We start from the raw sequence: 12,276 nt of genomic DNA on the forward strand, positions 1-12,276 counted from the left end.
TTAATAAACTATTATTCACTCAGACTAACATTACTGAGTGTATGATTTAGGTTCCTGATGCAAGGCTGCAAGGTTTAATCACAAATAGTGGTAATTAGAGTAAATGATATACATTCACACTGTTCACTCAGAGTAACACTGTAACATAGTATAAATGCTAGATAAGCATGGTAATGCATGCCATGTTCTTCACTGTGATAATCCCATTCTCTTATACACATAGTGGAGGCAATGCTTTCAAGTGCTACTGACACAACATAGAACAAGATCAGCGGCAGGAGCCGCCAGTGCCGACGTACGTTTCACACAAAGGCCTTAAAAAAAACATAACTTTGTGTGAAACGTTCGTCGGCGCTTGCGGCTCCTGCCGCTGATCTTGTCCTATGTTGTGTCAGTAGCACTTGAAAGCATTGCCTCCACTATGGGGTATAAGAGAATGGTATTATCACAGTGAAGAGAATGGCATGCATTACCATGCTTATCTAGCATTTATACAGGTTGAGTCTCCCATATCCAAAATGCTTGGGACCAGGGGTATTTTGGATATCGGAATATTCCGTATTTTGGAATATTTGCATAAAATAATGAAATACCTTGGGAATGGGACCTGAATCTAACCACAGAATGCATTTATGTTTTATATACACCTTATACACATAACTTGAAGGTCAAATTATACTATATTTTTAATAATTTTGTGCATCAAAAAAAGTTTGTGTAAATACATTTATTTTTCATATACGCCTTATACACACAACCTGAAGGTTATTTTATACTATATTTTTAATAATTTGTGCTTTAAACGAAGTTTGTGCACATTGAACCATCTGAAAGCAAAGGTTTCACTTTCTCAGTCATGCTAAAAATATTCCGTATTTCAGAATATTTGGATATGGGAGACTCAACCTGTACAATGTTACAGTGTTACTCTGAGTGAACAGTGGGAATGTATATCACTTACTCTAATACCACTATTTGTGATTAAACCTTGCAGCCTTGCATGAGGAACCTAGGCCCTGATTCAGAGCCGGACGCTCTGACCAGAGCGCTCGCTCTGAATCAGGGCCCACCTCCATTAATATGGAGTGTCCTCCTGGACGCTCGTATAGCTGTGAGTCACCACCCACAGCATATACGAGCGTGCAGGATGATGGTCGCGATGGTCTTGACCATCGCGACCATCGCCAGTGCGAGCAGAAGCCTGCGGTTGAGTTTCTCAACCGCAAGGCCAGGAGTGATTTTGGCTCTATCAGAGCCAAAATCACTCCCACTGACATCACTAGTGATGTCAGTGGGGCCGGCTTCTGACGGTAGGCGTTCCCTTGGGAACGCCTCCATCTGGCAGGCACGCCCACCAAAGGGGGCATGCTGTCAATCAACATCGACAGCACGCCCCCTTTGATCAGATACTACGAGCGAAGGAAAGTCCTTCGCTCGTCGCGTCTCGCGCATGTGCACGACGGAGCTCCCTCTGTCGTGCGCATGCGCAGTGCAGACCATCGACCCACTTGCGAGCGGACAGCCGCTCGCGAGTGGGTCTGAATCAGGGCCCTAAATCATACACTCAGTAATGTTATGGAGAAAACACACAGTCAGATTTGTCAGATGAACGATTGAACGATTTGAACGATTGAACGATATTTGACTGCAATAAAGTGAATGGAATCGTCCAAGTCTGACTGCAAACACATCAGATGTCAGATATCGTTATCTGACCATCGGGAACGCGCATCGTTCATCGTTCAGGTATGTCAGATATGTCAGATTTTCCTTCAGATACGAACGATTGAATAACTTTTGAAATTGTTATCGTTCAGATCTGAATAAAAATCTGACCGGGTGTATGCACCATTAGTCTGAGTGAATAATAGTTTATTAACCAATTTTGCAGCCCTACATAGGGAGCTACAACAATGGCACTATATAGTATTAGGTATAATTAAAACCAACAGGGGTGCTACACTGTGAGCAAAAACCAAATATAACTTCATACTGCATGAACAAACCCTGCAGCCATACAGGGGGAACCCTTATATTTGGGTTAAGTATTTTTTTAATATCAGTTTGGGCACTAAGGTGTCTGCATATTAATCAGTTTAAACATCACCAAAGTGCGATGTAATCCAATAGGGGGAGCTATAATAAATAAATTCTATCAGCAAAGTGCGATGTAATCCAATAGGGGGAGCTATAAGAAGTAATTTCTACTAACCAAGTGTGATGCAATTTAATAGAACCCTATAGGGGGAGCTGTAAGATACACCCTTATTAGTTAAGCTAACTGTGCAATATACCGGTTATTATAGCTTTCTTTGAATTACTGATGGTCTATATATTAGTTGATTTAACATTATAACTCATGAAGGTATTCTGCAGCCCCATAAGAGGAGTTAATACAATATAAATAGAACCTTTATAACCCTTATGGGAGACACCACAATGGAGGTATAACATACTTACCATACAAATTGAAGTTTAATATGCAGTGCACACCATTTAGCCCAAGTGTTAATATTTTTTGAGTGATGTGTAATACCCCTTTTACACCGGAGCTAAAACCCGGGTTTTTGAAGGGTTAACCCGGGCAGCTCCCTGGTGTAAAAGGGCAGAGGGTTGGATCGCCGGGTCGAGTGACCCGGCAATCCAACCCAGGTAACTAGCAGGGTTTAACACGGGCGTAGCCCGTGAAACCCTGCTATGGGAACAGCGCACTCCGGGTCACGATGACCTGGAGTGCGCTGCTAGCCGGCCGATTGATCCGGCTTCAGTGGCGCTTGGAGATGACATCATCTCCAAGCGTCCACTTTCACTCCACAAAAGCCGGGTCTATGCAGACCCGACTGCGGTGTGAGCGGCGCTGACTCGGGAATATCCCGAGCCAGCGCCGGCAAAATTCCGGGTCTGATCCGGATAGGAACTTTGTTCCAACTCCGGGTCAGACCCGGAATTTAGGTGGAAAAGGGGTATTACTAACACCTCTCAATGTAATACTTCTTAGAGACTATCAAACCTCTTATTTTATCTGGTTGCTGCAACTGACTGTTTGTGTCTCAACCCAATAGGGGACACTAAGATTTGTATCAGGAACTGGATACATGTTCCCATGTGACAATATTCCATGAATACAAATATATGGCTCCTATAGAGGATGTTGTGCAAATTATAGCTTCTATTAGATCAACCTGTTTTTTTTTATATTTAACAATTAATGTGGTGTAATGGCATACCATAATCAATAGATGGCAGCATAACATCATTAATGGAATTTATATCTTGGTTTAGCTTCAAAACAGCACATTTAATTACAACTGCAGGCAGCAGATACAGGGTTAATTGATTTCAATATCATTGTTAAGTATATGAATATATACAATTCACATATTATGATTAATGACACTGGAGACAACAACATTTAATAGAATTTTCACTCAGAAACATAACTTAAAGGGACATAGAGACAAATTAATCACTAATAATTTAATAATAATTGATGACACACGTTTGTTTCACTGTTTTTATTATATTTTTTCTTGGAATATTTCACTAATAAGGCGACAAACTCTTTTTAATAACTTACCTAATAAAAGTTATATTTTATATGAAATTATCCTCTATGTGCACCAACAAAGAGACAATACCCTTTTCTCCTTTTGTCCTTGGCAGCACCCCCACAGAATGATGTCATATGTACTACAAATTGTCTAATTGGGGTTACTATATAAGTATATACATTTCTCTTAACCTAAACCTAGTGCAGAGGTGTTTCTCCAGCCCCCTACTCCTAGTTTAATAATGCTATCTTTTCCAAGATGCCGGACCCACATGAGGGTTGTTCACTGGATGTTGTGCTGCTTCGCTGCCCTGGTATGACGCTTACAATGTTTATGTTCATGTACATCACTCCTTATTAGAAATGAGCGGGTTTGGATCTCAGAGATCCGAACCCACCCGAAATTGGCGATCCGAGCCGAGATCCGAGTCAGCACGGATTTTCCCACCTGCCTTGGATCTCAAAACAAGGCAAAACGTCATTGTCCCGCTGTCGGATTCTCGCGGGTTTTGAATTCTATAAAAGGTTCCGCAATTGCCGCCATTTTCAAGCCGGCTGTGGAGAGTGAAGAGGAAGGAGGCGGCTGTGATCGCTGTGCTGTTGCTGTGTGTGCATAGGGGCTGGCTACTGTTGTCACTTCTCAGGGGCTGGCTGCTTAATGTCCATACTGCATAGGGGCTGGCTGTTGTCACTTGTCATAGGGGCTGGCTGGCTGGCTGTTGTCCACTAGTCCAGCAGTTCCCAAACTTTTTTGAATCACAGCGCCCTAGTGTATCAGCATTGTTTTCACTGCGCCCCTACACCAAATGTTTGTTATTGAGAAATTTAAAAAAAAAATATAGTGAGTAGTAAAGTGAAGTAAATTGTGCTTACCTGTCATCCTTAGGTTATGTGGTGGTAGACAGCTTTGAGCTTCTATTTGTCCACATATTTACATTACATTAACCATAAATAATTTGATTTGGTGCTGGCCCATCAACCTGAGGCACCCCGGCAAGTCTCCAAAGGCACCCCAGGGTGCCACGGCGCACAGTTTGGGAACCACTGTACTAGTCCATACTAGGGCTGGCTGCTGTGCTGGGCTGTGCTGTCCTTGTTGTCCATAAGGGCTATGTTACTAGGAGCTGTGCTGCAGACAGAAGAGGGGGGCGTCAGTGGCTTCTGTGTCACTGCAGTCCATAAGGGGGTGCTGCTGTGTTGTCCAGGGGGTGCTCTGTCCATCAGGGGTGCTCTCTTCACCCCCAGTGTGAAAAAAAATAAAGAACTAGTTTTTTTTTTCTGTGTGTGTGCGCATTACTCACACTTATCAGCAACGTAGCTGTGTCATTTATCAAGGGGCTGCTGCCTCATTCAGGGGTGCTCCCCCCCAAGTGGCAAAAAAAAAAATCAATCAATGTGGGTTTTTTTTCTGTGTGTGTGTGTGCACGTTAGCCACACTTATCACCAGCAACATAGCTATGCAGGGGTGCTGCCTGTGTCGTTTATCAAGGGGATGCTGCCTCGTTGGGGGGGACCAAGTGCTCAAAAAAATGAATCCAATCAATCAATCATTGTGGGTTTTTTTTGTGTGTGTGCGCATTAGCCCCACTTATCACCAGCAATGTAGCTGCACAGGGGTGCTGCCTGTGTCTTTTATCAAGAGACTGCTGCTTCATTGAGGGCTGCTCTCCTCCACAAGTGCCAAAAAAAAATTAATTAAATCAATCAATCAATCAATGTGTTTTTTTTTCTGTGTGTGCGCGCGTTAGCCATGACATCAAAAATGACTCAGCTGAGATTTGCATAAACATTTTCAAAAGGTGAAAATAGAGGATATGGTTTAAAAAATTGAATAAAGCAGCTAAAACTGCGTTCTCTGATTATAATGTCCCTACTCCCCTCTACCTCATGTCATGGCCCCTCTACCTGAATTTCAGCGAGTCAGAGGGGCAACTCCATGCAACCGTATTCCTGAGTACAGCTGCTCCTCCTGTAGCCCAGGGCAGTATGTGTAGGGGGTGTGGTGATAGGGACTAAAATGGAGCTCACATCCACTAAAGTGGACAATTATTTCCCAATCTAACAGGGAGCGCAGCTGTAATTTATACACAACACAGAATGGGACGATGATATAGGCTTGGGTGATGGTAAAATCTGGGGTGATGTACAGTATACATCATCTTCTGCACACAATATTATTTTGTCCCCGCTGGAATCCATCATTACAGGTGCCTCTGTAATTTTTGCACGTAATTGACGGTAAAGGTCTTTCTCATAGAATTTGTAGTTCATTTTGATGGACATCATCTTTTCCACATTTTGGGGAAGTAGTCTCAAGTCGATCACTGACAAGGTTCCCGGCTGTGCTGAAAACTCTTTCTGAGTACACACTGGAAGGTGGGCAGCTCAAGTAAAGCAAAGGTAGTTTGTGTAAGGGCATACAAATTGCCTCTTTTTCCTTCCAGTAGTTCTTTACATTTCTTCATCTCGTTGTCCGTTGGGAAGACGAAACAATGTCTTCATCCCTTCTGGGATGAAAATCCACTCCCAGCAGCAGGCATGGTGCTCAAGAATTCTCAAGAAAGACAACGTAAGACTTAAACCATAAATCTGAAATGATGCATTTGCTGCTCTGTTCCGCTTGTCCACATATCTGCTCTAGTTAAGTGGACAGTGGCAGTTTGAAGACAACTAACTAACTAACTGGGCAGCACAGACGGTGTAATGGTTAGCATTTATGCCACACAGCACTGTGGTTGTGGGTTCGATTCCCACTACGGTACTAACTGTGTGGAGTTTGTATATCTCCCTGTGCTTGCGTGGTTTCCTCTAGGTGCTCTGGTTTCCTCCCACACTCCAAAAATATACTGGTAGGTTGATTGGGTCCCAACAAAAATTAACCCTAGTGTGTGTGTATGTGAGCATGTGGTAGGGAATATAGATTGTAATAATGTATGGTGTAGTGCGCTGCTTCAGACTGATAGACAGGTCTTGTGTGTGTCAACATCTGCTGCCAGTGGCAAATGTGTGTGTTCCCCACATACACTAGTATAGAAATAGAATGGATGCTTAATTGTCACTATAGCAGCGCAGCAAATATATAGGAGTGCTGTCTGTGCAAATATTCTGTAGTGTACAATGGGGTTTGGTTAAAATGTGGTGCTAAGTGTATAATTGTGTGGTAAGAAATGTGTATGCAGTCCAAAGATATAGTAATAACAGATTTATTTCTAAAAGTAGAGTAAAAGTATAAATACTAAATACAATAAAACTAGGGCTGTCTGAAATAATTCTTTGTCAAAAATAGGTACTTAAAAGCGGTGCATAAAGTAAAATAACATAAATAGGAACAAATGTCATATATAGAGCACAAAACAATGAGTCAATGAAACAGTAAAACACATGCGGATCGTATGCTATATGTGTATACAGACAATGACTACGGCGTTCTGTAATAGAGATAGTGTTACATATATGTCAACATAATGTGCCAGTTACTGTTACTTCTTGTAGTCCAGGTCTTACTATGTTGCTCCTTTGATGAGTGATGAAAATGTTCAAGGTACAAGTGTTGGTGCGCGCACCTCCTACCTCCGTGCTCCTGTGGTCGGGCGCCGGGTGTCCGGTGCTTTGAAGTGAAAGTGTGCCTCCGTTTGCCTGCTTGCCGGGTATCCCCTCTCGATGTTGGAGATCCGTCTTGTGTGGATCCCCTGGTGTTGCATGCTGGGGCCTCAATCTGGACTTGTGCCATGTGCCTCGTGGCCTGTTCAATTCAGCATCTGATACGTCGTATACTATGCAGCTGATTAACTAATGCGAGACATAAAACTGGAGGAGATAGGTTTTTATCAGTGCATTTATTTGCATAAAGTTATTATTATTATCCTTTATTTATATGGCGCCACAAGTGTTCCGCAGCGCCTTACATAGTACATAAAACTAGTAAGTGAACAAGTAACTTACAGTACATTACAGTGCAGGACAAGGACACGATTTGTATACATTGTTGCCATAGCGATTAAAGGACTCACAATAAGCAGCCGGGAGTTATCAGTCACGTGTTAGGTGCCCTTATGGGGAGTAAGGAGTAGAAGAAAATGTAAAGAGAAGCACATGAGGGAAGAGGTCCCTGCTCGTGAGAGCTTACATTCTAGAGGGGAGGGGCAGACAGACAGGCGTGACACATAAGGGTAACCATTTTAACGATCACCCAGTTTTTTACTTGTGGACATACAAATTTTTATATGGTACATATACCATGTTGGTTTGGAACATACAATAAGCCATGTTGGTTTGGAATTATGTACCCACAAACATTATAAATATATACACAGCCATGTTGATTGTTTTACTAAACACCATTGTGTTTTAAAAAATAAAAAAAGCATTTATTTCACAAGAAAAAAATGTGTAATGTTTTACTTACTTTGAAGTAGTGGAACTTCAGGACATTGACAATGGCAACACAGGTCTCCGGGATGATGCGCCCCAACGCCTGGGGGGAAATGAGGGTCCCGAACGTCAGGTCTTCAAACGACCTCCCTGTAGCCAGGTACCTCAGTGTCGCAATCAGCCTCTCCTCAGCCGGAGTGGCCATCCTCATGTTGGTGTCCTGCCTCCGGATATAGGGGGTCACCAGACGCAGCAACTCCTGCAATGTGGCGTCATCCATACGCAGGTAGTTTGATAATCATCCATTTGTTCTACTTAATCTACATCAAAAGGGACATATGGGAGCGGCTCTCCCTCCTCGTCAGCCACTCTTTGGTCCAGCAAGACCACATTCTCCTCCTCTCCTCAGGCCCAAACCTTTCAGCCTCAGATAGCCATAGGCTAGCAGAAGCTTATGGCGATAGGTATCCATTAGTAGTACTCACCTTAATATATTGTAGGTGCAATGTATATTTGCTAAGTGGGAGCATAGCTGAGAAGGGAGCTTCCCATAGGTGTTCTCACTCAGGGCCGGTGCAAAGTTTCTCGGCACACTATGCAAATTTTTTGCCTACTGCCCCCCTCCCCCCACATATACATTCCAGCCCCTCAGGTAAAACGCCCCTCCAAACAAAAATATGTAAAACAAAAAACACTATGCATGGCATTTCAGGGACCCCAAGCAGGCTGTAACGTAGGGGGAGACACAGACAGGATATATAGATAGATGGATAGATAGTTTCTAGATATATGTGGAGGGATTGGGTAAGTACCTTTCCTGGTTTCCTCCGGGTGGTGATGCTGTTAGATGTGCTTGATTTCGGCTTCCCACCCGACTCTGCAGTAGCTGGTCAGATAGACTCTCATTGACTGCTGCACGCCCACTGCAAGAGCCGGGCTTTCGGTGTGTTATACCCGCTCACGCGAGGCAGAATAGGGCGGCTTCACGCTGATTTTACCTTGCACCGAGGTAAAGTCCGACAGCGGGGACTCGTGCGCGGGGTCTCGGGGACACCCGCACGTGGAATCCCCGCTAATTGAATCCTGACCAGCGTGACAATTGGTTCACCCCGCGGCTAATTGGATATGCCCCTATGAGTAAAGACCAGATCAAGTGAGTGCCCACTGACATGGGAGGGTGAGGAGGTCCATTGGGAGAGACCAAATGAATGTGAGTGTAAGGAGTTTAGAGGTAGAAGATTCTGTGGGAATATCATTTGGAATATTAAAATCACCTAGGATAATGAAGGGAAGGTCTGAGGAGAGAAAATGAGGGAGCCAGGAAGCAAAGTTGTCAAGGAATATGGAGGGAGGGCTAGGAGGATGGTAAATGACAGCTACTCTAAAGTGTACTGGTTGGAAGAAGCGTATAGCATGAACCTTAAATGTAGAGAATGTAAGGGATGGTTCTGAGGGTATAAGTTGGTAGGAGTAACTGGAGGATTAAAAGACCCCAACACCACCACCATGGCGGCCCCTGGGCTTGGGGGTATGGGACAAGGTGAGGACCCCAGAAGAGAGCGCTGCAGGAGAAATGGTGTCAGGGGGTGAAATCCAGGTTTCAGTAATGGCTAGGAGATTCAGGGAGTTGGAGATGAAAAGGTAAGAGAAAGTGCAGACTTGCAAAAATGCAAGTACAAGTAGAGTTCAGGAAAAGGTGTCTGCACAACAACAAAAGTTAATTATTGAGTGTAATAAAAGTGGAGATGTAATGGGTGCAGAAATTGAATATTAAAGTAGACAGTGGTAGTAGCTAGATGATGAGAGACTAGGCAAAAGTGCTAAGGTAAAAATACATTATTTCTAAGTGTAGAGGTAAACTGGCATTGGCAAAGATACAGTATGCATTGAGATGTTTATGAAAACAGGAGAGCCAACACAAATAGTAGCAAGTAAGGCACAAAGTTTATACAGCAAACAAACAGGGAGTCCAGTGATGAATGTCCTGGTTATGCAGGCAACAGGTCCTTGTAGTAAAGAGATTGTGAACATTTGGTGATCCAACTTTGTCCATATATAGTTTAGGTTTTTAAATGTGTGAAGTGTTTTCTTTCTGTTTCACTTAGGTTTAACACTGGTATAACACCGAAATTACAATTAAAGTGCACTTTTAAATTCAGCACTTTTAATATTTTGCACTACAGCCAAGGCTTACAGCCTAATGATGAACCTTAAATGATGATAAATGAAGCAGGCACACAATGCAACTCTGAGTTCTGTAAGGGGTTTAACTCAATGTGAGTTTGGAAGAAAATGCTTTGCTCTTAAATGTCCTTAAATACAGCATTAGTAAATATTAAGGGCCTGATTCAGACCCGCTTGCAAGCGCACAGCGCTCGCAAGTGGGTCGATGGTCCCCCACTGTGCATTCGCGTGACCCATCCAGGGACAGCTGCTCCGTCGCTACGGGTCTCGCTACAAGATGGGGCGGCTGTCGATGATGATTGACAGCTCGCCCCATTTTGTAGGCGAGGAGGGGGGATGGCTGCACAAACTAGTGATGTCAGTAGTGGTCTTCCTGCTCTATTAGAGCAGGAAGTCCATTTGGGCCTGCGAGAGCAGAGACCCTACCACAGGGTCTCCTCGCAAGCCCGATGGTCGCGATAATCGCGACGGGCTCCATGCCGCTCGCAAAAGCTGTGGGTGGTCATCCACAGCTTAGCGAGCGGCCTGAAGAGAAAAAAAAAACGCCCTGATTCAGAACGAGCGTTCGCCAGTAGCGAGCGGCTCTGAATCAGGCCTTAAATCCCTACCAGAAAATATGGTATTAGCAGACTTAAAAGAGAACATATTTTGCAGCCAGTTCCTCTTTAATAGATATTTTAATTAATTTACAGTTATTTGGATAAATACAGCATTCATGGCTATTGTGCTGTATTAAAATGTTGATGAATTGTAGAATGCTAACTTGCTCAGTATGGGCCTGATTGGTTAGAAAATGATTACTGTCATGAACCCGGCCTCTCACATACAACAATCTGGACCAGCGGATTGTGACGGCGCACCTTGGTCACTTACCAAAATCACACTGCCACCACGAAAGGGAATACCAGGCCCTTTGCATTTCCCGAGCATATTATTAATATTCTACCTTCAATTACACACAGGTTTGTAGCATGGGCCTCACAGGCTCACAGTGTCAATGAGAACCACAGAGAATATGCTATATTAAATATGTTTAATTCAAAAAACTGTTTCCAAGGCTTAGTTACATAAAATGATCAATACAATGACATACAGATTACTATGCAAATAATTTCAGAAATAAAAAGGAATAACACAGCGTTTTAGGACACTTACAATGAGGCCAAAAATCAGATCACAGGAAATTAGCTTGGCACATTTTAGTCTAAGGCTTCTCCCCAGAAATGGATATTGAATGCTGGGTTTGCTACCCTCATAGGTTACCTGGGCGCGGTGGGTAGGCCCATAACCATGATTATGCCAAAACCTCTATTTATGTATTGCAAAATGTATTATATTATATATAATTAGTAATGTTGGAGTTGTGCACCTGTATTCTTCTTTTTGTGTTTGCAACATTACTCTCCACAGGTAGCACCTCCCATTATATATATATATATTCAGGGTGTGCAGTCTAGGGCCCTTTTCTACATATTCTATTTAGTCTTCTCCTATGCACACCTGAAGGCATGAGACTCCTTCAACCTAGGCTAGCACCCCTTCCCACCTGTCCCCTATTGGTTTTAAACAGGAATCTGGCATTTTGACTGCACTTTAGTAAGAGGCACAATCTAGGTAAGTCCTACAAATTTTTGGTGCAGCTATGGGTTGATTTTTGGGGCGTGGGTCCCCTGGATTGCTTTGGTTGGGCTGCTTCAGGGCATCGCATTATAAGCACATTTTTCCTTTCTTGCACTTATATTATTTGTTTAATATATATGTATTAATTTTCACCTTGCTATATGCAGCAGCAGCTGCTCTCATCTATCTAACACCTTTTTACACTTCACCTTTCCTCATTAGAGTGATGCCCTGGGGTGGCTCAGCTGGGCTGGTTTGGGGGTGGCCTGCGCTCTGGATTTCAACCTCAGTATGTTAGGGACCTACCCTCAGAGGTTACCTGGGCGCGGTGGGTAGGCCCATAACCATGGCCATGATTATGCCAAAACCTCTAATTATTTATTGCAAAATTCTATTGCAAAATGTATTATATTATATATAATTAGTAATGTTGGAGTTGCACACCTGTATTCTTCTTTTTGTGTTTGCATTGCTTTTTATAGACATCCATTTTGTTCCCACTTGAACACAGTATCCCTGTCAGGTTAGCAGGACTTAAGATTTACCATAAT

Source organism: Taudactylus pleione, unplaced genomic scaffold (genome assembly GCF_031769625.1).
Source record: "Taudactylus pleione unplaced genomic scaffold, aTauple2 ptg000334l, whole genome shotgun sequence".
In the NCBI taxonomy this organism is placed as follows: Eukaryota; Metazoa; Chordata; class Amphibia; order Anura; family Myobatrachidae; genus Taudactylus; species Taudactylus pleione.